This window comes from Salmo salar, chromosome 17 (genome assembly GCF_965601325.2).
Source record: "Salmo salar chromosome 17, fSalSal1, whole genome shotgun sequence".
Taxonomy (NCBI): Eukaryota; Metazoa; Chordata; class Actinopteri; order Salmoniformes; family Salmonidae; genus Salmo; species Salmo salar.
The window spans coordinates 15,605,001-15,632,499 of record NC_138307.1 but is presented as its reverse complement, the minus strand read 5'-3'; the positions used below and the strand labels follow the sequence as shown (position 1 = coordinate 15,632,499).

Below are 27,499 nucleotides of genomic sequence, written 5' to 3'. Positions count from 1 at the left end.
ACTCTTTTCTGGAGTGGTTGAAAGCAGAGTGGCGCAGCGGAAGCGTGCTGGGCCCATAACCCAGAGGTCGATGGATCGAAACCATCCTCTGCTAAACAGCTTATTTTTAGCAATGAAGTGCGAACAATTAATTTTTTTCTCTATATCATGGGCATGTGTAAGTGCCTTCCGTTACACCTTTTTTTTACTGCTTCTATCAGTTCGTATAGGTGAAAAGGATTTCGCAGTACACCAGTGGCCTGAGACACTGGCCTCCTAAGCCATGGATTGTGATTCCTACTCTTTTCTGCATAGTCTAAAAGCAGAGTGGCGCAGCGGAAGCGTGCTGGGCCCATAACCCAGAGGTCGATGGATCGAAACCATCCTCTGCTAAACAGCTTATTTTTAGCAATGAAGTTCGAACAATTAATTTTTTTCTCTATATCATGGGCATGTGTAAGTGCCTTCCGTTACACATTTTTTTTACTGCTTCTATCAGTTCGTATAGGTGAAAAGGATTTCACAGTACCCCAGTGGCCTATGACACTGGCCTCCTAAGCCATGGATTGTGGGTCTTACTCTTTTCTGGAGTGGTTGAAAGCAGAGTGGCGCAGCGGAAGCGTGCTGGGCCCATAACCCAGAGGTCGATGGATCGAAACCATCCTCTGCTAAACAGTTTATTTCTAGCAATGATGTGTGAACACATTTTTTTTTCTCGCTATAGCATGGGCATGTGTCAGTGCCTTCCGTTACACATTTTTTTTACTGCTTCTATCTGTTCGTATAGGTGAAAAAGATTTCACAGTACACCAGTGGCCAGAGACACTGGCCTCCTAAGCCATGGATTGTGATTCCTACTCTTTTCACGGAGTGGTTGAAAGCAGAGTGGCGCAGCGGAAGCGTGCTGGGCCCAGAGGTCGATGGATCAAAACCATCCTCTGCTAAACAGTTTGTTTTTAGCATTGAAGTGCGAAGAAAAAAAATCTGCTATATCATGGGCATTTGTCAGTGCCTTCTGTTACACATTTTTTTTACTGCTTCAATGAGTTTGTACTGGTCGTAAATGAACTACAGTGCCCCAGTGGCCTAATGGATAAGGCACTGGCCTCCTAAGCCAGTGATTGTGGGTTCAAGTCCCATCTGGGGTGTTTGAAAGCAGAGTGGCGCAGCGGAAGCGTGCTGGGCCCATAACCCAGAGGTCGATGGATCGAAACCATCCTCTGCTAAACAGTTTATTTTTAGCAATGAAGTGCGAACAATAATTTTTTTTCTCTATATCATGGGCATGTGTAAGTGCCTTCCGTTACACATTTTTTTTACTGCTTCTATCAGTTCGTATAGGTGAAAAGGATTTCACAGTACCCCAGTGGCCTAAGACACTGGCCTCCTAAGCCATGGATTGTGGGTCTTACTCTTTTCTGGAGTGGTTGAAAGCAGAGTGGCGCAGCGGAAGCGTGCTGGGCCCATAACCCAGAGGTCGATGGATCGAAACCATCCTCTGCTAAACAGCTTATTTTTAGCAATGAAGTGCGAACAATTAATTTTTTTCTCTATATCATGGGCATGTGTAAGTGCCTTCCGTTACACCTTTTTTTTACTGCTTCTATCAGTTCGTATAGGTGAAAAGGATTTCGCAGTACACCAGTGGCCTGAGACACTGGCCTCCTAAGACATGGATTGTGATTCCTACTCTTTTCTGCATAGTCTAAAAGCAGAGTGGCGCAGCGGAAGCGTGCTGGGCCCATAACCCAGAGGTCGATGGATCGAAACCATCCTCTGCTAAACAGTTTATTTTTAGCAATGAAGTGCGAACAATACATTTTTTTCTCTATATCATGGGCATGTGTAAGTGCCTTCCGTTACACATTTTTTTTACTGCTTCTATCAGTTCGTATAGGTGAAAAGGATTTCACAGTACCCCAGTGGCCTAAGACACTGGCCTCCTAAGCCATGGATTGTGGGTCTTACTCTTTTCTGGAGTGGTTGAAAGCAGAGTGGCGCAGCGGAAGCGTGCTGGGCCCATAACCCAGAGGTCGATGGATCGAAACCATCCTCTGCTAAACAGCTTATTTTTAGCAATGAAGTGCGAACAATTAATTTTTTTCTCTATATCATGGGCATGTGTAAGTGCCTTCCGTTACACATTTTTTTTACTGCTTCTATCAGTTCGTATAGGTGAAAAGGATTTCACAGTACCCCAGTGGCCTAAGACACTGGCCTCCTAAGCCATGGATTGTGGGTCTTACTCTTTTCTGGAGTGGTTGAAAGCAGAGTGGCGCAGCGGAAGCGTGCTGGGCCCATAACCCAGAGGTCGATGGATCGAAACCATCCTCTGCTAAACAGTTTATTTTTAGCAATGAAGTGCGAACAATACATTTTTTTCTCTATATCATGGGCATGTGTAAGTGCCTTCCGTTACACATTTTTTTTACTGCTTCTATCAGTTCGTATAGGTGAAAAGGATTTCACAGTACCCCAGTGGCCTAAGACACTGGCCTCCTAAGCCATGGATTGTGGGTCTTACTCTTTTCTGGAGTGGTTGAAAGCAGAGTGGCGCAGCGGAAGCGTGCTGGGCCCATAACCCAGAGGTCGATGGATCGAAACCATCCTCTGCTAAACAGCTTATTTTTAGCAATGAAGTGCGAACAATTAATTTTTTTCTCTATATCATGGGCATGTGTAAGTGCCTTCCGTTACACATTTTTTTTACTGCTTCTATCAGTTCGTATAGGTGAAAAGGATTTCACAGTACCCCAGTGGCCTAAGACACTGGCCTCCTAAGCCATGGATTGTGGGTCTTACTCTTTTCTGCAGTGGTTGAAAGCAGAGTGGCGCAGCGGAAGCGTGCTGGGCCCATAACCCAGAGGTCGATGGATCGAAACCATCCTCTGCTAAACAGTTTATTTTTAGCAATGAAGTGCGAACAATAATTTTTTTTCTCTATATCATGGGCATGTGTAAGTGCCTTCCGTTACACATTTTTTTTACTGCTTCTATCAGTTCGTATAGGTGAAAAGGATTTCACAGTACCCCAGTGGCCTAAGACACTGGCCTCCTAAGCCATGGATTGTGGGTCTTACTCTTTTCTGGAGTGGTTGAAAGCAGAGTGGCGCAGCGGAAGCGTGCTGGGCCCATAACCCAGAGGTCGATGGATCGAAACCATCCTCTGCTAAACAGCTTATTTTTAGCAATGAAGTGCGAACAATTAATTTTTTTCTCTATATCATGGGCATGTGTAAGTGCCTTCCGTTACACCTTTTTTTTACTGCTTCTATCAGTTCGTATAGGTGAAAAGGATTTCGCAGTACACCAGTGGCCTGAGACACTGGCCTCCTAAGCCATGGATTGTGATTCCTACTCTTTTCTGCATAGTCTAAAAGCAGAGTGGCGCAGCGGAAGCGTGCTGGGCCCATAACCCAGAGGTCGATGGATCGAAACCATCCTCTGCTAAACAGTTTATTTTTAGCAATGAAGTGCGAACAATACATTTTTTTCTCTATATCATGGGCATGTGTAAGTGCCTTCCGTTACACATTTTTTTTACTGCTTCTATCAGTTCGTATAGGTGAAAAGGATTTCACAGTACCCCAGTGGCCTAAGACACTGGCCTCCTAAGCCATGGATTGTGGGTCTTACTCTTTTCTGGAGTGGTTGAAAGCAGAGTGGCGCAGCGGAAGCGTGCTGGGCCCATAACCCAGAGGTCGATGGATCGAAACCATCCTCTGCTAAACAGCTTATTTTTAGCAATGAAGTTCGAACAATTAATTTTTTTCTCTATATCATGGGCATGTGTAAGTGCCTTCCGTTACACATTTTTTTTACTGCTTCTATCAGTTCGTATAGGTGAAAAGGATTTCACAGTACCCCAGTGGCCTAAGACACTGGCCTCCTAAGCCATGGATTGTGGGTCTTACTCTTTTCTGCAGTGGTTGAAAGCAGAGTGGCGCAGCGGAAGCGTGCTGGGCCCATAACCCAGAGGTCGATGGATCGAAACCATCCTCTGCTAAACAGTTTATTTTTAGCAATGAAGTGCGAACAATAATTTTTTTCTCTATATCATGGGCATGTGTAAGTGCCTTCCGTTACACATTTTTTTTACTGCTTCTATCAGTTCGTATAGGTGAAAAGGATTTCACAGTACCCCAGTGGCCTAAGACACTGGCCTCCTAAGCCATGGATTGTGGTTCCTACTCTTTTCTGCAGTGGTTGAAAGCAGAGTGGCGCAGCGGAAGCGTGCTGGGCCCATAACCCAGAGGTCGATGGATCGAAACCATCCTCTGCTAAACAGTTTATTTTTAGCAATGAAGTGCGAACAATAAATTTTTTTCTCTATATCATGGGCATGTGTAAGTGCCTTCCGTTACACATTTTTTTTACTGCTTCTATCAGTTCGTATAGGTGAAAAGGATTTCACAGTACCCCAGTGGCCTAAGACACTGGCCTCCTAAGCCATGGATTGTGGGTCTTACTCTTTTCTGGAGTGGTTGAAAGCAGAGTGGCGCAGCGGAAGCGTGCTGGGCCCATAACCCAGAGGTCGATGGATCGAAACCATCCTCTGCTAAACAGCTTATTTTTAGCAATGAAGTGCGAACAATTAATTTTTTTCTCTATATCATGGGCATGTGTAAGTGCCTTCCGTTACACCTTTTTTTTACTGCTTCTATCAGTTCGTATAGGTGAAAAGGATTTCGCAGTACACCAGTGGCCTGAGACACTGGCCTCCTAAGCCATGGATTGTGATTCCTACTCTTTTCTGCATAGTCTAAAAGCAGAGTGGCGCAGCGGAAGCGTGCTGGGCCCATAACCCAGAGGTCGATGGATCGAAACCATCCTCTGCTAAACAGTTTATTTTTAGCAATGAAGTGCGAACAATACATTTTTTTCTCTATATCATGGGCATGTGTAAGTGCCTTCCGTTACACATTTTTTTTACTGCTTCTATCAGTTCGTATAGGTGAAAAGGATTTCACAGTACCCCAGTGGCCTAAGACACTGGCCTCCTAAGCCATGGATTGTGGGTCTTACTCTTTTCTGGAGTGGTTGAAAGCAGAGTGGCGCAGCGGAAGCGTGCTGGGCCCATAACCCAGAGGTCGATGGATCGAAACCATCCTCTGCTAAACAGCTTATTTTTAGCAATGAAGTTCGAACAATTAATTTTTTTCTCTATATCATGGGCATGTGTAAGTGCCTTCCGTTACACATTTTTTTTACTGCTTCTATCAGTTCGTATAGGTGAAAAGGATTTCACAGTACCCCAGTGGCCTAAGACACTGGCCTCCTAAGCCATGGATTGTGGGTCTTACTCTTTTCTGCAGTGGTTGAAAGCAGAGTGGCGCAGCGGAAGCGTGCTGGGCCCATAACCCAGAGGTCGATGGATCGAAACCATCCTCTGCTAAACAGTTTATTTTTAGCAATGAAGTGCGAACAATAATTTTTTTCTCTATATCATGGGCATGTGTAAGTGCCTTCCGTTACACATTTTTTTTACTGCTTCTATCAGTTCGTATAGGTGAAAAGGATTTCACAGTACCCCAGTGGCCTAAGACACTGGCCTCCTAAGCCATGGATTGTGGGTCTTACTCTTTTCTGGAGTGGTTGAAAGCAGAGTGGCGCAGCGGAAGCGTGCTGGGCCCATAACCCAGAGGTCGATGGATCGAAACCATCCTCTGCTAAACAGTTTATTTTTAGCAATGAAGTGCGAACAATTAATTTTTTTCTCTATATCATGGGCATGTGTAAGTGCCTTCCGTTACACATTTTTTTTACTGCTTCTATCAGTTCGTATAGGTGAAAAGGATTTCACAGTACCCCAGTGGCCTAAGACACTGGCCTCCTAAGCCATGGATTGTGGGTCTTACTCTTTTCTGCAGTGGTTGAAAGCAGAGTGGCGCAGCGGAAGCGTGCTGGGCCCATAACCCAGAGGTCGATGGATCGAAACCATCCTCTGCTAAACAGTTTATTTTTAGCAATGAAGTGCGAACAATAATTTTTTTTCTCTATATCATGGGCATGTGTAAGTGCCTTCCGTTACACCTTTTTTTTACTGCTTCTATCAGTTCGTATAGGTGAAAAGGATTTCGCAGTACACCAGTGGCCTGAGACACTGGCCTCCTAAGACATGGATTGTGATTCCTACTCTTTTCTGCATAGTCTAAAAGCAGAGTGGCGCAGCGGAAGCGTGCTGGGCCCATAACCCAGAGGTCGATGGATCGAAACCATCCTCTGCTAAACAGTTTATTTTTAGCAATGAAGTGCGAACAATACATTTTTTTCTCTATATCATGGGCATGTGTAAGTGCCTTCCGTTACACATTTTTTTTACTGCTTCTATCAGTTCGTATAGGTGAAAAGGATTTCACAGTACCCCAGTGGCCTAAGACACTGGCCTCCTAAGCCATGGATTGTGGGTCTTACTCTTTTCTGGAGTGGTTGAAAGCAGAGTGGCGCAGCGGAAGCGTGCTGGGCCCATAACCCAGAGGTCGATGGATCGAAACCATCCTCTGCTAAACAGCTTATTTTTAGCAATGAAGTGCGAACAATTAATTTTTTTCTCTATATCATGGGCATGTGTAAGTGCCTTCCGTTACACATTTTTTTTACTGCTTCTATCAGTTCGTATAGGTGAAAAGGATTTCACAGTACCCCAGTGGCCTAAGACACTGGCCTCCTAAGCCATGGATTGTGGGTCTTACTCTTTTCTGGAGTGGTTGAAAGCAGAGTGGCGCAGCGGAAGCGTGCTGGGCCCATAACCCAGAGGTCGATGGATCGAAACCATCCTCTGCTAAACAGCTTATTTTTAGCAATGAAGTGCGAACAATTAATTTTTTTCTCTATATCATGGGCATGTGTAAGTGCCTTCCGTTACACCTTTTTTTTACTGCTTCTATCAGTTCGTATAGGTGAAAAGGATTTCGCAGTACACCAGTGGCCTGAGACACTGGCCTCCTAAGCCATGGATTGTGATTCCTACTCTTTTCTGCATAGTCTAAAAGCAGAGTGGCGCAGCGGAAGCGTGCTGGGCCCATAACCCAGAGGTCGATGGATCGAAACCATCCTCTGCTAAACAGTTTATTTTTAGCAATGAAGTGCGAACAATAATTTTTTTCTCTATATCATGGGCATGTGTAAGTGCCTTCCGTTACACATTTTTTTTACTGCTTCTATCAGTTCGTATAGGTGAAAAGGATTTCACAGTACCCCAGTGGCCTAAGACACTGGCCTCCTAAGCCATGGATTGTGGGTCTTACTCTTTTCTGGAGTGGTTGAAAGCAGAGTGGCGCAGCGGAAGCGTGCTGGGCCCATAACCCAGAGGTCGATGGATCGAAACCATCCTCTGCTAAACAGCTTATTTTTAGCAATGAAGTTCGAACAATTAATTTTTTTCTCTATATCATGGGCATGTGTAAGTGCCTTCCGTTACACATTTTTTTTACTGCTTCTATCAGTTCGTATAGGTGAAAAGGATTTCACAGTACCCCAGTGGCCTAAGACACTGGCCTCCTAAGCCATGGATTGTGGGTCTTACTCTTTTCTGCAGTGGTTGAAAGCAGAGTGGCGCAGCGGAAGCGTGCTGGGCCCATAACCCAGAGGTCGATGGATCGAAACCATCCTCTGCTAAACAGTTTATTTTTAGCAATGAAGTGCGAACAATAATTTTTTTCTCTATATCATGGGCATGTGTAAGTGCCTTCCGTTACACATTTTTTTTACTGCTTCTATCAGTTCGTATAGGTGAAAAGGATTTCACAGTACCCCAGTGGCCTAAGACACTGGCCTCCTAAGCCATGGATTGTGGGTCTTACTCTTTTCTGGAGTGGTTGAAAGCAGAGTGGCGCAGCGGAAGCGTGCTGGGCCCATAACCCAGAGGTCGATGGATCGAAACCATCCTCTGCTAAACAGTTTATTTTTAGCAATGAAGTGCGAACAATAAATTTTTTTCTCTATATCATGGGCATGTGTAAGTGCCTTCCGTTACACATTTTTTTTACTGCTTCTATCAGTTCGTATAGGTGAAAAGGATTTCACAGTACCCCAGTGGCCTAAGACACTGGCCTCCTAAGCCATGGATTGTGGGTCTTACTCTTTTCTGCAGTGGTTGAAAGCAGAGTGGCGCAGCGGAAGCGTGCTGGGCCCATAACCCAGAGGTCGATGGATCGAAACCATCCTCTGCTAAACAGTTTATTTTTAGCAATGAAGTGCGAACAATAATTTTTTTTCTCTATATCATGGGCATGTGTAAGTGCCTTCCGTTACACATTTTTTTTACTGCTTCTATCAGTTCGTATAGGTGAAAAGGATTTCACAGTACCCCAGTGGCCTAAGACACTGGCCTCCTAAGCCATGGATTGTGGGTCTTACTCTTTTCTGGAGTGGTTGAAAGCAGAGTGGCGCAGCGGAAGCGTGCTGGGCCCATAACCCAGAGGTCGATGGATCGAAACCATCCTCTGCTAAACAGTTTATTTTTAGCAATGAAGTGCGAACAATAATTTTTTTTCTCTATATCATGGGCATGTGTAAGTGCCTTCCGTTACACATTTTTTTTACTGCTTCTATCAGTTCGTATAGGTGAAAAGGATTTCACAGTACCCCAGTGGCCTAAGACACTGGCCTCCTAAGCCATGGATTGTGGGTCTTACTCTTTTCTGGAGTGGTTGAAAGCAGAGTGGCGCAGCGGAAGCGTGCTGGGCCCATAACCCAGAGGTCGATGGATCGAAACCATCCTCTGCTAAACAGCTTATTTTTAGCAATGAAGTGCGAACAATTAATTTTTTTCTCTATATCATGGGCATGTGTAAGTGCCTTCCGTTACACCTTTTTTTTACTGCTTCTATCAGTTCGTATAGGTGAAAAGGATTTCGCAGTACACCAGTGGCCTGAGACACTGGCCTCCTAAGCCATGGATTGTGATTCCTACTCTTTTCTGCATAGTCTAAAAGCAGAGTGGCGCAGCGGAAGCGTGCTGGGCCCATAACCCAGAGGTCGATGGATCGAAACCATCCTCTGCTAAACAGTTTATTTTTAGCAATGAAGTGCGAACAATACATTTTTTTCTCTATATCATGGGCATGTGTAAGTGCCTTCCGTTACACATTTTTTTTACTGCTTCTATCAGTTCGTATAGGTGAAAAGGATTTCACAGTACCCCAGTGGCCTAAGACACTGGCCTCCTAAGCCATGGATTGTGGGTCTTACTCTTTTCTGGAGTGGTTGAAAGCAGAGTGGCGCAGCGGAAGCGTGCTGGGCCCATAACCCAGAGGTCGATGGATCGAAACCATCCTCTGCTAAACAGCTTATTTTTAGCAATGAAGTGCGAACAATTAATTTTTTTCTCTATATCATGGGCATGTGTAAGTGCCTTCCGTTACACATTTTTTTTACTGCTTCTATCAGTTCGTATAGGTGAAAAGGATTTCACAGTACCCCAGTGGCCTAAGACACTGGCCTCCTAAGCCATGGATTGTGGGTCTTACTCTTTTCTGGAGTGGTTGAAAGCAGAGTGGCGCAGCGGAAGCGTGCTGGGCCCATAACCCAGAGGTCGATGGATCGAAACCATCCTCTGCTAAACAGTTTATTTTTAGCAATGAAGTGCGAACAATAATTTTTTTCTCTATATCATGGGCATGTGTAAGTGCCTTCCGTTACACCTTTTTTTTACTGCTTCTATCAGTTCGTATAGGTGAAAAGGATTTCGCAGTACACCAGTGGCCTGAGACACTGGCCTCCTAAGCCATGGATTGTGATTCCTACTCTTTTCTGCATAGTCTAAAAGCAGAGTGGCGCAGCGGAAGCGTGCTGGGCCCATAACCCAGAGGTCGATGGATCGAAACCATCCTCTGCTAAACAGTTTATTTTTAGCAATGAAGTGCGAACAATACATTTTTTTCTCTATATCATGGGCATGTGTAAGTGCCTTCCGTTACACATTTTTTTTACTGCTTCTATCAGTTCGTATAGGTGAAAAGGATTTCACAGTACCCCAGTGGCCTAAGACACTGGCCTCCTAAGCCATGGATTGTGGGTCTTACTCTTTTCTGGAGTGGTTGAAAGCAGAGTGGCGCAGCGGAAGCGTGCTGGGCCCATAACCCAGAGGTCGATGGATCGAAACCATCCTCTGCTAAACAGCTTATTTTTAGCAATGAAGTGCGAACAATTAATTTTTTTCTCTATATCATGGGCATGTGTAAGTGCCTTCCGTTACACATTTTTTTTACTGCTTCTATCAGTTCGTATAGGTGAAAAGGATTTCACAGTACCCCAGTGGCCTAAGACACTGGCCTCCTAAGCCATGGATTGTGGGTCTTACTCTTTTCTGGAGTGGTTGAAAGCAGAGTGGCGCAGCGGAAGCGTGCTGGGCCCATAACCCAGAGGTCGATGGATCGAAACCATCCTCTGCTAAACAGTTTATTTTTAGCAATGAAGTGCGAACAATAATTTTTTTCTCTATATCATGGGCATGTGTAAGTGCCTTCCGTTACACCTTTTTTTTACTGCTTCTATCAGTTCGTATAGGTGAAAAGGATTTCGCAGTACACCAGTGGCCTGAGACACTGGCCTCCTAAGCCATGGATTGTGATTCCTACTCTTTTCTGCATAGTCTAAAAGCAGAGTGGCGCAGCGGAAGCGTGCTGGGCCCATAACCCAGAGGTCGATGGATCGAAACCATCCTCTGCTAAACAGTTTATTTTTAGCAATGAAGTGCGAACAATACATTTTTTTCTCTATATCATGGGCATGTGTAAGTGCCTTCCGTTACACATTTTTTTTACTGCTTCTATCAGTTCGTATAGGTGAAAAGGATTTCACAGTACCCCAGTGGCCTAAGACACTGGCCTCCTAAGCCATGGATTGTGGGTCTTACTCTTTTCTGGAGTGGTTGAAAGCAGAGTGGCGCAGCGGAAGCGTGCTGGGCCCATAACCCAGAGGTCGATGGATCGAAACCATCCTCTGCTAAACAGCTTATTTTTAGCAATGAAGTGCGAACAATTAATTTTTTTCTCTATATCATGGGCATGTGTAAGTGCCTTCCGTTACACCTTTTTTTTACTGCTTCTATCAGTTCGTATAGGTGAAAAGGATTTCGCAGTACACCAGTGGCCTGAGACACTGGCCTCCTAAGCCATGGATTGTGATTCCTACTCTTTTCTGCATAGTCTAAAAGCAGAGTGGCGCAGCGGAAGCGTGCTGGGCCCATAACCCAGAGGTCGATGGATCGAAACCATCCTCTGCTAAACAGTTTATTTTTAGCAATGAAGTGCGAACAATACATTTTTTTCTCTATATCATGGGCATGTGTAAGTGCCTTCCGTTACACATTTTTTTTACTGCTTCTATCAGTTCGTATAGGTGAAAAGGATTTCACAGTACCCCAGTGGCCTAAGACACTGGCCTCCTAAGCCATGGATTGTGGGTCTTACTCTTTTCTGGAGTGGTTGAAAGCAGAGTGGCGCAGCGGAAGCGTGCTGGGCCCATAACCCAGAGGTCGATGGATCGAAACCATCCTCTGCTAAACAGTTTATTTTTAGCAATGAAGTGCGAACAATAATTTTTTTCTCTATATCATGGGCATGTGTAAGTGCCTTCCGTTACACATTTTTTTTACTGCTTCTATCAGTTCGTATAGGTGAAAAGGATTTCACAGTACCCCAGTGGCCTAAGACACTGGCCTCCTAAGCCATGGATTGTGGGTCTTACTCTTTTCTGGAGTGGTTGAAAGCAGAGTGGCGCAGCGGAAGCGTGCTGGGCCCATAACCCAGAGGTCGATGGATCGAAACCATCCTCTGCTAAACAGCTTATTTTTAGCAATGAAGTGCGAACAATTAATTTTTTTCTCTATATCATGGGCATGTGTAAGTGCCTTCCGTTACACATTTTTTTTACTGCTTCTATCAGTTCGTATAGGTGAAAAGGATTTCACAGTACCCCAGTGGCCTAAGACACTGGCCTCCTAAGCCATGGATTGTGGTTCCTACTCTTTTCTGCAGTGGTCTGAAAGCAGAGTGGCGCAGCGGAAGCGTGCTGGGCCCATAACCCAGAGGTCGATGGATCGAAACCATCCTCTGCTAAACAGTTTATTTTTAGCAATGAAGTGCGAACAATAATTTTTTTTCTCTATATCATGGGCATGTGTAAGTGCCTTCCGTTACACATTTTTTTTACTGCTTCTATCAGTTCGTATAGGTGAAAAGGATTTCACAGTACCCCAGTGGCCTAAGACACTGGCCTCCTAAGCCATGGATTGTGGGTCTTACTCTTTTCTGGAGTGGTTGAAAGCAGAGTGGCGCAGCGGAAGCGTGCTGGGCCCATAACCCAGAGGTCGATGGATCGAAACCATCCTCTGCTAAACAGCTTATTTTTAGCAATGAAGTGCGAACAATTAATTTTTTTCTCTATATCATGGGCATGTGTAAGTGCCTTCCGTTACACATTTTTTTTACTGCTTCTATCAGTTCGTATAGGTGAAAAGGATTTCACAGTACCCCAGTGGCCTAAGACACTGGCCTCCTAAGCCATGGATTGTGGGTCTTACTCTTTTCTGCAGTGGTTGAAAGCAGAGTGGCGCAGCGGAAGCGTGCTGGGCCCATAACCCAGAGGTCGATGGATCGAAACCATCCTCTGCTAAACAGTTTATTTTTAGCAATGAAGTGCGAACAATAATTTTTTTTCTCTATATCATGGGCATGTGTAAGTGCCTTCCGTTACACATTTTTTTTACTGCTTCTATCAGTTCGTATAGGTGAAAAGGATTTCACAGTACCCCAGTGGCCTAAGACACTGGCCTCCTAAGCCATGGATTGTGGGTCTTACTCTTTTCTGCAGTGGTTGAAAGCAGAGTGGCGCAGCGGAAGCGTGCTGGGCCCATAACCCAGAGGTCGATGGATCGAAACCATCCTCTGCTAAACAGTTTATTTTTAGCAATGAAGTGCGAACAATAATTTTTTTTCTCTATATCATGGGCATGTGTAAGTGCCTTCCGTTACACATTTTTTTTACTGCTTCTATCAGTTCGTATAGGTGAAAAGGATTTCACAGTACCCCAGTGGCCTAAGACACTGGCCTCCTAAGCCATGGATTGTGGGTCTTACTCTTTTCTGGAGTGGTTGAAAGCAGAGTGGCGCAGCGGAAGCGTGCTGGGCCCATAACCCAGAGGTCGATGGATCGAAACCATCCTCTGCTAAACAGTTTATTTTTAGCAATGAAGTGCGAACAATAATTTTTTTTCTCTATATCATGGGCATGTGTAAGTGCCTTCCGTTACACATTTTTTTTACTGCTTCTATCAGTTCGTATAGGTGAAAAGGATTTCACAGTACCCCAGTGGCCTAAGACACTGGCCTCCTAAGCCATGGATTGTGGGTCTTACTCTTTTCTGGAGTGGTTGAAAGCAGAGTGGCGCAGCGGAAGCGTGCTGGGCCCATAACCCAGAGGTCGATGGATCGAAACCATCCTCTGCTAAACAGTTTATTTTTAGCAATGAAGTGCGAACAATTAATTTTTTTCTCTATATCATGGGCATGTGTAAGTGCCTTCCGTTACACATTTTTTTTACTGCTTCTATCAGTTCGTATAGGTGAAAAGGATTTCACAGTACCCCAGTGGCCTAAGACACTGGCCTCCTAAGCCATGGATTGTGGGTCTTACTCTTTTCTGCAGTGGTTGAAAGCAGAGTGGCGCAGCGGAAGCGTGCTGGGCCCATAACCCAGAGGTCGATGGATCGAAACCATCCTCTGCTAAACAGTTTATTTTTAGCAATGAAGTGCGAACAATAATTTTTTTTCTCTATATCATGGGCATGTGTAAGTGCCTTCCGTTACACATTTTTTTTACTGCTTCTATCAGTTCGTATAGGTGAAAAGGATTTCACAGTACCCCAGTGGCCTAAGACACTGGCCTCCTAAGCCATGGATTGTGGGTCTTACTCTTTTCTGGAGTGGTTGAAAGCAGAGTGGCGCAGCGGAAGCGTGCTGGGCCCATAACCCAGAGGTCGATGGATCGAAACCATCCTCTGCTAAACAGTTTATTTTTAGCAATGAAGTGCGAACAATAATTTTTTTTCTCTATATCATGGGCATGTGTAAGTGCCTTCCGTTACACCTTTTTTTTACTGCTTCTATCAGTTCGTATAGGTGAAAAGGATTTCGCAGTACACCAGTGGCCTGAGACACTGGCCTCCTAAGACATGGATTGTGATTCCTACTCTTTTCTGCATAGTCTAAAAGCAGAGTGGCGCAGCGGAAGCGTGCTGGGCCCATAACCCAGAGGTCGATGGATCGAAACCATCCTCTGCTAAACAGTTTATTTTTAGCAATGAAGTGCGAACAATACATTTTTTTCTCTATATCATGGGCATGTGTAAGTGCCTTCCGTTACACATTTTTTTTACTGCTTCTATCAGTTCGTATAGGTGAAAAGGATTTCACAGTACCCCAGTGGCCTAAGACACTGGCCTCCTAAGCCATGGATTGTGGGTCTTACTCTTTTCTGGAGTGGTTGAAAGCAGAGTGGCGCAGCGGAAGCGTGCTGGGCCCATAACCCAGAGGTCGATGGATCGAAACCATCCTCTGCTAAACAGTTTATTTTTAGCAATGAAGTGCGAACAATAAATTTTTTTCTCTATATCATGGGCATGTGTAAGTGCCTTCCGTTACACATTTTTTTTACTGCTTCTATCAGTTCGTATAGGTGAAAAGGATTTCACAGTACCCCAGTGGCCTAAGACACTGGCCTCCTAAGCCATGGATTGTGGGTCTTACTCTTTTCTGCAGTGGTTGAAAGCAGAGTGGCGCAGCGGAAGCGTGCTGGGCCCATAACCCAGAGGTCGATGGATCGAAACCATCCTCTGCTAAACAGTTTATTTTTAGCAATGAAGTGCGAACAATAAATTTTTTTCTCTATATCATGGGCATGTGTAAGTGCCTTCCGTTACACATTTTTTTTACTGCTTCTATCAGTTCGTATAGGTGAAAAGGATTTCACAGTACCCCAGTGGCCTAAGACACTGGCCTCCTAAGCCATGGATTGTGGGTCTTACTCTTTTCTGGAGTGGTTGAAAGCAGAGTGGCGCAGCGGAAGCGTGCTGGGCCCATAACCCAGAGGTCGATGGATCGAAACCATCCTCTGCTAAACAGTTTATTTTTAGCAATGAAGTGCGAACAATAAATTTTTTTCTCTATATCATGGGCATGTGTAAGTGCCTTCCGTTACACCTTTTTTTTACTGCTTCTATCAGTTCGTATAGGTGAAAAGGATTTCACAGTACCCCAGTGGCCTAAGACACTGGCCTCCTAAGCCATGGATTGTGGGTCTTACTCTTTTCTGCAGTGGTTGAAAGCAGAGTGGCGCAGCGGAAGCGTGCTGGGCCCATAACCCAGAGGTCGATGGATCGAAACCATCCTCTGCTAAACAGTTTATTTTTAGCAATGAAGTGCGAACAATAATTTTTTTTCTCTATATCATGGGCATGTGTAAGTGCCTTCCGTTACACATTTTTTTTACTGCTTCTATCAGTTCGTATAGGTGAAAAGGATTTCACAGTACCCCAGTGGCCTAAGACACTGGCCTCCTAAGCCATGGATTGTGGGTCTTACTCTTTTCTGGAGTGGTTGAAAGCAGAGTGGCGCAGCGGAAGCGTGCTGGGCCCATAACCCAGAGGTCGATGGATCGAAACCATCCTCTGCTAAACAGCTTATTTTTAGCAATGAAGTGCGAACAATTAATTTTTTTCTCTATATCATGGGCATGTGTAAGTGCCTTCCGTTACACCTTTTTTTTACTGCTTCTATCAGTTCGTATAGGTGAAAAGGATTTCGCAGTACACCAGTGGCCTGAGACACTGGCCTCCTAAGCCATGGATTGTGATTCCTACTCTTTTCTGCATAGTCTAAAAGCAGAGTGGCGCAGCGGAAGCGTGCTGGGCCCATAACCCAGAGGTCGATGGATCGAAACCATCCTCTGCTAAACAGTTTATTTTTAGCAATGAAGTGCGAACAATAATTTTTTTCTCTATATCATGGGCATGTGTAAGTGCCTTCCGTTACACATTTTTTTTACTGCTTCTATCAGTTCGTATAGGTGAAAAGGATTTCACAGTACCCCAGTGGCCTAAGACACTGGCCTCCTAAGCCATGGATTGTGGGTCTTACTCTTTTCTGGAGTGGTTGAAAGCAGAGTGGCGCAGCGGAAGCGTGCTGGGCCCATAACCCAGAGGTCGATGGATCGAAACCATCCTCTGCTAAACAGTTTATTTTTAGCAATGAAGTGCGAACAATAAATTTTTTTCTCTATATCATGGGCATGTGTAAGTGCCTTCCGTTACACATTTTTTTTACTGCTTCTATCAGTTCGTATAGGTGAAAAGGATTTCACAGTACCCCAGTGGCCTAAGACACTGGCCTCCTAAGCCATGGATTGTGGGTCTTACTCTTTTCTGGAGTGGTTGAAAGCAGAGTGGCGCAGCGGAAGCGTGCTGGGCCCATAACCCAGAGGTCGATGGATCGAAACCATCCTCTGCTAAACAGTTTATTTTAGCAATGAAGTGCGAACAATAATTTTTTTTCTCTATATCATGGGCATGTGTAAGTGCCTTCCGTTACACCTTTTTTTTACTGCTTCTATCAGTTCGTATAGGTGAAAAGGATTTCGCAGTACACCAGTGGCCTGAGACACTGGCCTCCTAAGACATGGATTGTGATTCCTACTCTTTTCTGCATAGTCTAAAAGCAGAGTGGCGCAGCGGAAGCGTGCTGGGCCCATAACCCAGAGGTCGATGGATCGAAACCATCCTCTGCTAAACAGTTTATTTTTAGCAATGAAGTGCGAACAATAAAAAATTTCTCTATATCATGGGCATGTGTAAGTGCCTTCCGTTACACCTTATTTTTACTGCTTCTATCAGTTCGTATAGGTCAAAAGGATTTCACAGTACCCCAGTGGCCTAAGACACTGGCCTCCTAAGCCATGGATTGTGGGTCTTACTCTTTTCTGCAGTGGTTGAAAGCAGAGTGGCGCAGCGGAAGCGTGCTGGGCCCATAACCCAGAGGTCGATGGATCGAAACCATCCTCTGCTAAACAGTTTATTTTTAGCAATGAAGTGCGAACAATAATTTTTTTTCTCTATATCATGGGCATGTGTAAGTGCCTTCCGTTACACATTTTTTTTACTGCTTCTATCAGTTCGTATAGGTGAAAAGGATTTCACAGTACCCCAGTGGCCTAAGACACTGGCCTCCTAAGCCATGGATTGTGGGTCTTACTCTTTTCTGGAGTGGTTGAAAGCAGAGTGGCGCAGCGGAAGCGTGCTGGGCCCATAACCCAGAGGTCGATGGATCGAAACCATCCTCTGCTAAACAGTTTATTTTTAGCAATGAAGTGCGAACAATAATTTTTTTCTCTATATCATGGGCATGTGTAAGTGCCTTCCGTTACACATTTTTTTTACTGCTTCTATCAGTTCGTATAGGTGAAAAGGATTTCACAGTACCCCAGTGGCCTAAGACACTGGCCTCCTAAGCCATGGATTGTGGGTCTTACTCTTTTCTGGAGTGGTTGAAAGCAGAGTGGCGCAGCGGAAGCGTGCTGGGCCCATAACCCAGAGGTCGATGGATCGAAACCATCCTCTGCTAAACAGTTTATTTTTAGCAATGAAGTGCGAACAATAATTTTTTTTCTCTATATCATGGGCATGTGTAAGTGCCTTCCGTTACACCTTTTTTTTACTGCTTCTATCAGTTCGTATAGGTGAAAAGGATTTCACAGTACCCCAGTGGCCTAAGACACTGGCCTCCTAAGCCATGGATTGTGGGTCTTACTCTTTTCTGCAGTGGTTGAAAGCAGAGTGGCGCAGCGGAAGCGTGCTGGGCCCATAACCCAGAGGTCGATGGATCGAAACCATCCTCTGCTAAACAGTTTATTTTTAGCAATGAAGTGCGAACAATAATTTTTTTTCTCTATATCATGGGCATGTGTAAGTGCCTTCCGTTACACATTTTTTTTACTGCTTCTATCAGTTCGTATAGGTGAAAAGGATTTCACAGTACCCCAGTGGCCTAAGACACTGGCCTCCTAAGCCATGGATTGTGGGTCTTACTCTTTTCTGGAGTGGTTGAAAGCAGAGTGGCGCAGCGGAAGCGTGCTGGGCCCATAACCCAGAGGTCGATGGATCGAAACCATCCTCTGCTAAACAGTTTATTTTTAGCAATGAAGTGCGAACAATAAATATTTTTCTCTATATCATGGGCATGTGTAAGTGCCTTCCGTTACACCTTATTTTTACTGCTTCTATCAGTTCGTATAGGTCAAAAGGATTTCACAGTACCCGAGTGGCCTAAGACACTGGCCTCCTAAGCCATGGATTGTGGGTCTTACTCTTTTCTGCAGTGGTTGAAAGCAGAGTGGCGCAGCGGAAGCGTGCTGGGCCCATAACCCAGAGGTCGATGGATCGAAACCATCCTCTGCTAAACAGTTTATTTTTAGCAATGAAGTGCGAACAATAAATGTTTTTCTTATTATCATGGGCATGTGTAAGTGCCTTCCGTTACACATTTTTTTTACTGCTTCTATCAGTTCGCATAGGTGAAAAGGATTTCACAGTACCCCAGTGGCCTATGCCACTGGCCTCCTAAGCCATGGATTGTGGGTCTTACTCTTTTCTGGAGTGGCTGAAAGCAGAGTGGCGCAGCGGAAGCGTGCTGGGCCCATAACCCAGAGGTCGATGGATCGAAACCATCCTCTGCTAAACAGTTTATTTTTAGCAATGAAGTGCGAACAATAAAAATTTCTCTATATCATGGGCATGTGTAAGTGCCTTCCGTTACACCTTATTTTTACTGCTTCTATCAGTTCGTATAGGTCAAAAGGATTTCACAGTACCCGAGTGGCCTAAGACACTGGCCTCCTAAGCCATGGATTGTGGGTCTTACTCTTTTCTGCAGTGGTTGAAAGCAGAGTGGCGCAGCGGAAGCGTGCTGGGCCCATAACCCAGAGGTCGATGGATCGAAACCATCCTCTGCTAAACAGTTTATTTTTAGGCAATGAAGTGCGAACAATAATTTTTTTTCTCTATATCATGGGCATGTGTAAGTGCCTTCCGTTACACATTTTTTTTACTGCTTCTATCAGTTCGTATAGGTGAAAAGGATTTCACAGTACCCCAGTGGCCTAAGACACTGGCCTCCTAAGCCATGGATTGTGGGTCTTACTCTTTTCTGGAGTGGTTGAAAGCAGAGTGGCGCAGCGGAAGCATGCTGGGCCCATAACCCAGAGGTCGATGGATCGAAACCATCCTCTGCTAAACAGTTTATTTTTAGCAATGAAGTGCGAACAATACATTTTTTTCTCTATATCATGGGCATGTGTAAGTGCCTTCCGTTACACCTTATTTTTACTGCTTCTATCAGTTCGTATAGGTGAAAAGGATTTCACAGTACCCCAGTGGCCTAAGACACTGGCCTCCTAAGCCATGGATTGTGGGTCTTACTCTTTTCTGGAGTAGTTGAAAGCAGAGTGGCGCAGCGGAAGCGTGCTGGGCCCATAACCCAGAGGTCGATGGATCGAAACCATCCTCTGCTAAACAGTTTATTTTTAGCAATGAAGTGCGAACAATAATTTTTTTTCTCTATATCATGGGCATGTGTAAGTGCCTTCCGTTACACCTTTTTTTTACTGCTTCTATCAGTTCGTATAGGTGAAAAGGATTTCGCAGTACACCAGTGGCCTGAGACACTGGCCTCCTAAGACATGGATTGTGATTCCTACTCTTTTCTGCATAGTCTAAAAGCAGAGTGGCGCAGCGGAAGCGTGCTGGGCCCATAACCCAGAGGTCGATGGATCGAAACCATCCTCTGCTAAACAGTTTATTTTTAGCAATGAAGTGCGAACAATACATTTTTTTCTCTATATCATGGTCATGTGTAAGTGCCTTCCGTTACACATTTTTTTTACTGCTTCTATCAGTTCGTATAGGTGAAAAGGATTTCACAGTACCCCAGTGGCCTAAGACACTGGCCTCCTAAGCCATGGATTGTGGGTCTTACTCTTTTCTGGAGTGGTTGAAAGCAGAGTGGCGCAGCGGAAGCGTGCTGGGCCCATAACCCAGAGGTCGATGGATCGAAACCATCCTCTGCTAAACAGTTTATTTTTAGCAATGAAGTGCGAACAATAAATGTTTTTGGATCGAAACCATCTTCTGCTAAACAGTTTATTTTTAGCAATGAAGTGCGAACAATAAAAAATTTTCTCTATATCATGGGCATGTGTAAGTGCCTTCCGTTACACCTTATTTTTACTGCTTCTATCAGTTCGTATAGGTCAAAAGGATTTCACAGTACCCCAGTGGCCTAAGACACTGGCCTCCTAAGCCATGGATTGTGGGTCTTACTCTTTTCTGCAGTGGTTGAAAGCAGAGTGGCGCAGCGGAAGCGTGCTGGGCCCATAACCCAGAGGTCGATGGATCGAAACCATCCTCTGCTAAAAAGTTTATTTTTAGCAATGAAGTGCGAACAATAATTTTTTTTCTCTATATCATGGGCATGTGTAAATTCCTTCCGTTACACATTTTTTTTACTGCTTCTATCAGTTCGTATAGGTGAAAAGGATTTCACAGTACCCCAGTGGCATAAGACACTGGCCTCCTAAGCCATGGATTGTGGGTCTTACTCTTTTTTGGAGTGGTTGAAAGCAGAGTGGCGCAGCGGAAGCATGCTGGGCCCATAACCCAGAGGTCGATGGATCGAAACCATCTTCTGCAAAACAGTTTATTTTTAGCAATGAAGTGCGAACAATAAAATTTTTTCTCTATATCATGGGCATGTGTAAGTGCCTTCCGTTACACCTTATTTTTACTGCTTCTATCAGTTCGTATAGGTCAAAAGGATTTCACAGTACCCCAGTGGCCTAAGACACTGGCCTCCTAAGACATGGATTGTGGGTCTTACTCTTTTCTGCAGTGGTTGAAAGCAGAGTGGCGCAGCGGAAGCGTGCTGGGCCCATAACCCAGAGGTCGATGGATCGAAACCATCCTCTGCTAAACAGTTTATTTTTAGCAATGAAGTGCGAACAATAATTTTTTTTCTCTATATCATGGGCATGTGTAAGTGCCTTCCGTTACACATTTTTTTTACTGCTTCTATCAGTTCGTATAGGTGAAAAGGATTTCACAGTACCCCAGTGGCATAAGACACTGGCCTCCTAAGCCATGGATTGTGGGTCTTACTCTTTTCTGGAGTGGTTGAAAGCAGAGTGGCGCAGCGGAAGCATGCTGTGCCCATAACCCAGAGGTCGATGGATCGAAACCATCCTCTGCTAAACAGTTTATTTTTAGCAATGAAGTGCGAACAATACATTTTTTTCTCTATATCATGGGCATGTGTAAGTGCCTTCCGTTACACCTTATTTTTACTGCTTCTATCAGTTCATATAGGTCAAAAGGATTTCACAGTACCCCAGTGGCCCAAGACACTGGCCTCCTAAGCCATGGATTGTGGGTCTTACTCTTTTCTGCAGTGGTTGAAAGCAGAGTGGCGCAGCGGAAGCGTGCTGGGCCCATAACCCAGAGGTCGATGGATCGAAACCATCCTCTGCTAAACAGTTTATTTTTAGCAATGAAGTGCGAACAATACATTTTTTTCTCTATATCATGGGCATGTGTAAGTGCCTTCCGTTACACATTTTTTTTACTGCTTCTATCAGTTCGTATAGGTGAAAAGGATTTCACAGTACCCCAGTGGCCTAAGACACTGGCCTCCTAAGCCATGGATTGTGGGTCTTACTCTTTTCTGGAGAAGTTGAAAGCAGAGTGGCGCAGCGGAAGCGTGCTGGGCCCATAACCCAGAGGTCGATGGATCGAAACCATCCTCTGCTAAACAGCTTATTTTTAGCAATGAAGTGCGAACAATTAATTTTTTTCTCTATATCATGGGCATGTGTAAGTGCCTTCCGTTACACCTTTTTTTTACTGCTTCTATCAGTTCGTATAGGTGAAAAGGATTTCGCAGTACACCAGTGGCCTGAGACACTGGCCTCCTAAGACATGGATTGTGATTCCTACTCTTTTCTGCATAGTCTAAAAGCAGAGTGGCGCAGCGGAAGTGTGCTGGGCCCATAACCCAGAGGTCGATGGATCGAAACCATCTTCTGCTAAACAGTTTATTTTTAGCAATGAAGTGCGAACAATAAAAAATTTTCTCTATATCATGGGCATGTGTAAGTGCCTTCCGTTACACCTTATTTTTACTGCTTCTATCAGTTCGTATAGGTCAAAAGGATTTCACAGTACCCCAGTGGCCTAAGACACTGGCCTCCTAAGCCATGGATTGTGGGTCTTACTCTTTTCTGCAGTGGTTGAAAGCAGAGTGGCGCAGCGGAAGCGTGCTGGGCCCATAACCCAGAGGTCGATGGATCGAAACCATCCTCTGCTAAACAGTTTATTTTTAGCAATGAAGTGCGAACAATAATTTTTTTTCTCTATATCATGGGCATGTGTAAATTCCTTCCGTTACACATTTTTTTTACTGCTTCTATCAGTTCGTATAGGTGAAAAGGATTTCACAGTACCCCAGTGGCATAAGACACTGGCCTCCTAAGCCATGGATTGTGGGTCTTACTCTTTTTTGGAGTGGTTGAAAGCAGAGTGGCGCAGCGGAAGCATGCTGGGCCCATAACCCAGAGGTCGATGGATCGAAACCATCTTCTGCAAAACAGTTTATTTTTAGCAATGAAGTGCGAACAATAAAAAATTTTCTCTATATCATGGGCATGTGTAAGTGCCTTCCGTTACACCTTATTTTTACTGCTTCTATCAGTTCGTATAGGTCAAAAGGATTTCACAGTACCCCAGTGGCCTAAGAAACTGGCCTCCTAAGACATGGATTGTGGGTCTTACTCTTTTCTGCAGTGGTTGAAAGCAGAGTGGCGCAGCGGAAGCGTGCTGGGCCCATAACCCAGAGGTCGATGGATCGAAACCATCCTCTGCTAAACAGTTTATTTTTAGCAATGAAGTGCGAACAATAATTTTTTTTCTCTATATCATGGGCATGTGTAAGTGCCTTCCGTTACACATTTTTTTTACTGCTTCTATCAGTTCGTATAGGTGAAAAGGATTTCACAGTACCCCAGTGGCATAAGACACTGGCCTCCTAAGCCATGGATTGTGGGTCTTACTCTTTTCTGGAGTGGTTGAAAGCAGAGTGGCGCAGCGGAAGCATGCTGTGCCCATAACCCAGAGGTCGATGGATCGAAACCATCCTCTGCTAAACAGTTTATTTTTAGCAATGAAGTGCGAACAATACATTTTTTTCTCTATATCATGGGCATGTGTAAGTGCCTTCCGTTACACCTTATTTTTACTGCTTCTATCAGTTCATATAGGTCAAAAGGATTTCACAGTACCCCAGTGGCCCAAGACACTGGCCTCCTAAGCCATGGATTGTGGGTCTTACTCTTTTCTGCAGTGGTTGAAAGCAGAGTGGCGCAGCGGAAGCGTGCTGGGCCCATAACCCAGAGGTCGATGGATCGAAACCATCCTCTGCTAAACAGTTTATTTTTAGCAATGAAGTGCGAACAATACATTTTTTTCTCTATATCATGGGCATGTGTAAGTGCCTTCCGTTACACATTTTTTTTACTGCTTCTATCAGTTCGTATAGGTGAAAAGGATTTCACAGTACCCCAGTGGCCTAAGACACTGGCCTCCTAAGCCATGGATTGTGGGTCTTACTCTTTTCTGGAGAAGTTGAAAGCAGAGTGGCGCAGCGGAAGCGTGCTGGGCCCATAACCCAGAGGTCGATGGATCGAAACCATCCTCTGCTAAACAGCTTATTTTTAGCAATGAAGTGCGAACAATTAATTTTTTTCTCTATATCATGGGCATGTGTAAGTGCCTTCCGTTACACCTTTTTTTACTGCTTCTATCAGTTCGTATAGGTGAAAAGGATTTCGCAGTACACCAGTGGCCTGAGACACTGGCCTCCTAAGCCATGGATTGTGGCTCTTACTCTTTTCTGCATAGTCTAAAAGCAGAGTGGCGCAGCGGAAGCGTGCTGGGCCCATAACGCAGAGGTCGATGGATCGAAACCATCCTCTGATAAACAGTTCATTTTTAGCAATGAAGTTCGAATGATTAATTTTTTCTCTATATCATGGGCATGTGTAAGTGCCTTCCGTTACACATTTTTTTTACTGCTTCTATCAGTTCGTATAGGTGAAAAGGATTTCACAGTACCCCAGTGGCCTAAGACACTGGCCTCCTAAGCCAGTGATTGAGGGTTCAAGTCCTATCTGGGGTGTTCGGAAGCAGAGTGGCGCAGCGGAAGCGTGCTGGGCCCATAACCCAGAGGTCGATGGATCGAAACCATCCTCTGCTAAACAGTTTATTTTTAGCAATGAAGTGCGAACAATAATTTTTTTTCTCTATATCATGGGCATGTGTAAGTGCCTTCCGTTACACATTTTTTTTACTGCTTCTATCAGTTCGTATAGGTGAAAAGGATTTCACAGTACCCCAGTGGCCTAAGACACTGGCCTCCTAAGCCATGGATTGTGGGTCTTACTCTTTTCTGGAGTGCTTGGAAGCAGAGTGCCGCAGCGGAAGTGTGCTGGGCCCATAACCCAGAGGTCGATGGATCGAAACCATCCTCTGCTAAACAGTTTATTTTTAGCAATGAAGTGCGAACAATACATTTTTTTCTCTATATCATGGGCATGTGTAAGTGCCTTCCGTTACACCTTTTTTTTACTGCTTCTATCAGTTCGTATAGGTGAAAAGGATTTCACAGTACCCCAGTGGCCTAAGACACTGGCCTCCTAAGCCATGGATTGTGGGTCTTACTCTTTTCTGGAGTGGTTGAAAGCAGAGTGGCGCAGCGGAAGCGTGCTGGGCCCATAACCCAGAGGTCGATGGATCGAAACCATCCTCTGCTAAACAGTTTATTTTTAGCAATGAAGTGCGAACAATTCATTTTTTTCTCTATATCATGGGCATGTGTAAGTGCCTTCCGTTACACCTTATTTTTACTGCTTCTATCAGGTCGTATAGGTCAAAAGGATTTCACAGTACCCCAGTGGCCTATGACACTGGCCTCCTAAGCCATGGATTGTGGGTCTTACTTTTTTCTGGAGTGGTTGAAAGCAGAGTGGCGCAGCGGAAGCGTGCTGGGCCCACAACCCAGAGGTCGATGGATCAAAACCATCCTCTGCTAAACAGTTTATTTTTAGCAATGAAGTGCGAACAATAAATTTTTTTCTCTATATCATGGGCATGTGTAAGTGCCTTCCTTTACACCTTATTTTTACTGCTTCTATCAGTTCGTATAGGTCAAAAGGATTTCACAGTACCCCAGTGGCCTAAGACACTGGCCTCCTAAGCCATGGATTGTGGCTCTTACTCTTTTCTGCATAGTCTAAAAGCAGAGTGGCGCAGCGGAAGCGTGCTGGGCGCATAACGCAGAGGTCGATGGATCGAAACCATCCTCTGATAAACAGCTCATTTTTAGCAATGAAGTTCGAATGATTAATTTTTTTCTCTATATCATGGGCATGTGTAAGTGCGTTCCGTTACACATTTTTTTTACTGCTTCTATCTGTTCGTATAGGTCAAAAGGATTTCACAGTACCCCATTGGCATAAGACACTGGCAACGAAAAAGCTTCTTTTTGACCCCTCCGGAGGTGGAAGTTTAGTCGTATTTCTTACACCAATCACATCCTCTCACATCTCCACAAGTACATAGGGATGAGATGTCCATTTGGAATACGACTGCAGGCCATCTATCCCACCTCACACCTTTACACACCTGGTTATCCATCCTTCTAGCTCTATAGGCCACAGTAGCATAGGTTACAGGTTTGTAGTCAAGCCACAGATTTCAGGTGAGATCCCATGATACACTCAAAAATACAACAACACGATTCTCATGAATAACCATTAAGCCATTTGCTAAGATTTCCCCTATGTGGACCTGTTGTCACTCTTACCCTGATGGTTGCTGATACTTCCAGACATTTTTTCGGTCTTATCAGAGGAATTGTATAACTTATATCAGAATGGCCATATTCTGAGGCCACTTTAGAGCTCAATCAATGACGATTTACTACGCTTTTCCCATTGAAGGGCATATTGAGGTTAAATCAATGACTGGAGTTTTTAATTGATAAAAACAAATGACTATTGAAAGTGCAAGTCAGTATCGTGCATTTACTGGTCTCTGTGGTGATTTTAGGAGCCTGTTCCTATTTGTACTTTTAAACCATACTCTTTAACCCAATAGCCAGCTTCTGTCATGTAGTCAGGATGGCCGAGTGGTCTTAGGCGCTGCGTTCAGGTCGCAGTCTCCATTGGAGGCGAGGGTTCAAATCCCACTTCTGACAGTTGTTTAGTGCCTCTCACTCAGGAGTCATGCTGCTTTGCAGTAATAATAAAATGATGAAATAAATATTAGTAATAAACCCTCTCAAATGCCAACCATCTGGAGATGGGCCAAGAAAATAAGAAAAATGCCATACTTAATAACAAATGAGGGGAACGTTTCATGAAGCTATTGCACTATAATGAGTTACTACATTATCTTTCAGTTATTAATTTATCATTCGCAGTAGGCTATGCAATGCCTGCCCTTCACTCCTAACCAGCACATACTTCTGTTACAGTTGTCGTGGCCGAGTGGTTAAGGCGATGGACTAGAAATCCATTGGGATCTTCCCGCGCAGGTTCGAATCCTGCCGACAACGAAAAAGCAGTTTTTTGACCCCTCCGGAGGTGGAAGTTTAGTCGTATTTCTTACACCAATAACATCCTCTCACATCTCCACAAGTACATAGGAATGAGATGTCCATTTGGGATAGGACTGCAGGCCATCTATCCCACCTCACACCTTTACACACCTGGTTATCCATCCTTCTAGCTCTATAGGCCACAGTAGCATAGGTTACAGGTTTGTAGTCAAGCCACAGATTTCAGGTGAGATCCCATGATATACTCAAAAATACAACAACACGATTCTCATGAATAACCATTAAGCCATTTGCTAAGATTTCCCCCATGTGGACCTGTTGTCACTCTTACCCTCATGGTTGCTTATTCTTCCAGACACTTTTTCGGTCTTATCTGAGGAATTGTATAACTTATATCAGAATGGCCATATTCTGAGGCCACTTTTGCTCTCAATCAATGACGATTTACTACGCTTTTCCCATTGAAGGGCATATTGAGGTTAAATCAATGACTGGAGTTTTTAAATGATAAAAACAAATGACTATTGAAAGTGCAAGTCAGTATCGTGCATTTACTGGTCTCTGTGGTGATTTTAGGAGCCTGTTCCTATTTGTACTTTTAAACCATACTCTTTAACCCAATAGCCAGCTTCTGTCCTGTAGTCAGGATGGCTGAGCGGTCTAAGGCGCTGCGTTCAGGTTGCAGTCTCCATTGGAGGCGTGGGTTCAAATCCCACTTCTGACAGTTGTTTAGTGCCTCTCACTCAGGAGTCATGCTGCTTTGCAATAATAAGATGATGAAATAAATATTAGTAATAAACCCT

At 44.4% G+C, this 27,499-nt stretch overlaps 4 non-coding genes across 4 annotated transcripts; all 4 read left to right on the top strand.

Annotated features, from left to right (window-relative positions):
• Positions 1 to 1,054: 1,054 nt before the first annotated feature.
• On the top strand, positions 1,055 to 1,127 carry trnar-ccu (transfer RNA arginine (anticodon CCU)). Its single transcript has one exon. It is a non-coding gene; the product is annotated as a tRNA-Arg (tRNA).
• Positions 1,128 to 26,250: 25,123 nt separating this feature from the next.
• trnal-cag (transfer RNA leucine (anticodon CAG)) lies at positions 26,251 to 26,333 on the top strand. The gene has a single exon. It is a non-coding gene; the product is annotated as a tRNA-Leu (tRNA).
• A 278-nt stretch (positions 26,334 to 26,611) lies between these two features.
• On the top strand, positions 26,612 to 26,693 carry trnas-aga (transfer RNA serine (anticodon AGA)). The gene has a single exon. It is a non-coding gene; the product is annotated as a tRNA-Ser (tRNA).
• Positions 26,694 to 27,337: 644 nt separating this feature from the next.
• Positions 27,338 to 27,420, top strand: trnal-cag (transfer RNA leucine (anticodon CAG)). The gene has a single exon. It is a non-coding gene; the product is annotated as a tRNA-Leu (tRNA).
• The last annotated feature ends 79 nt before the right edge of the window (positions 27,421 to 27,499 follow it).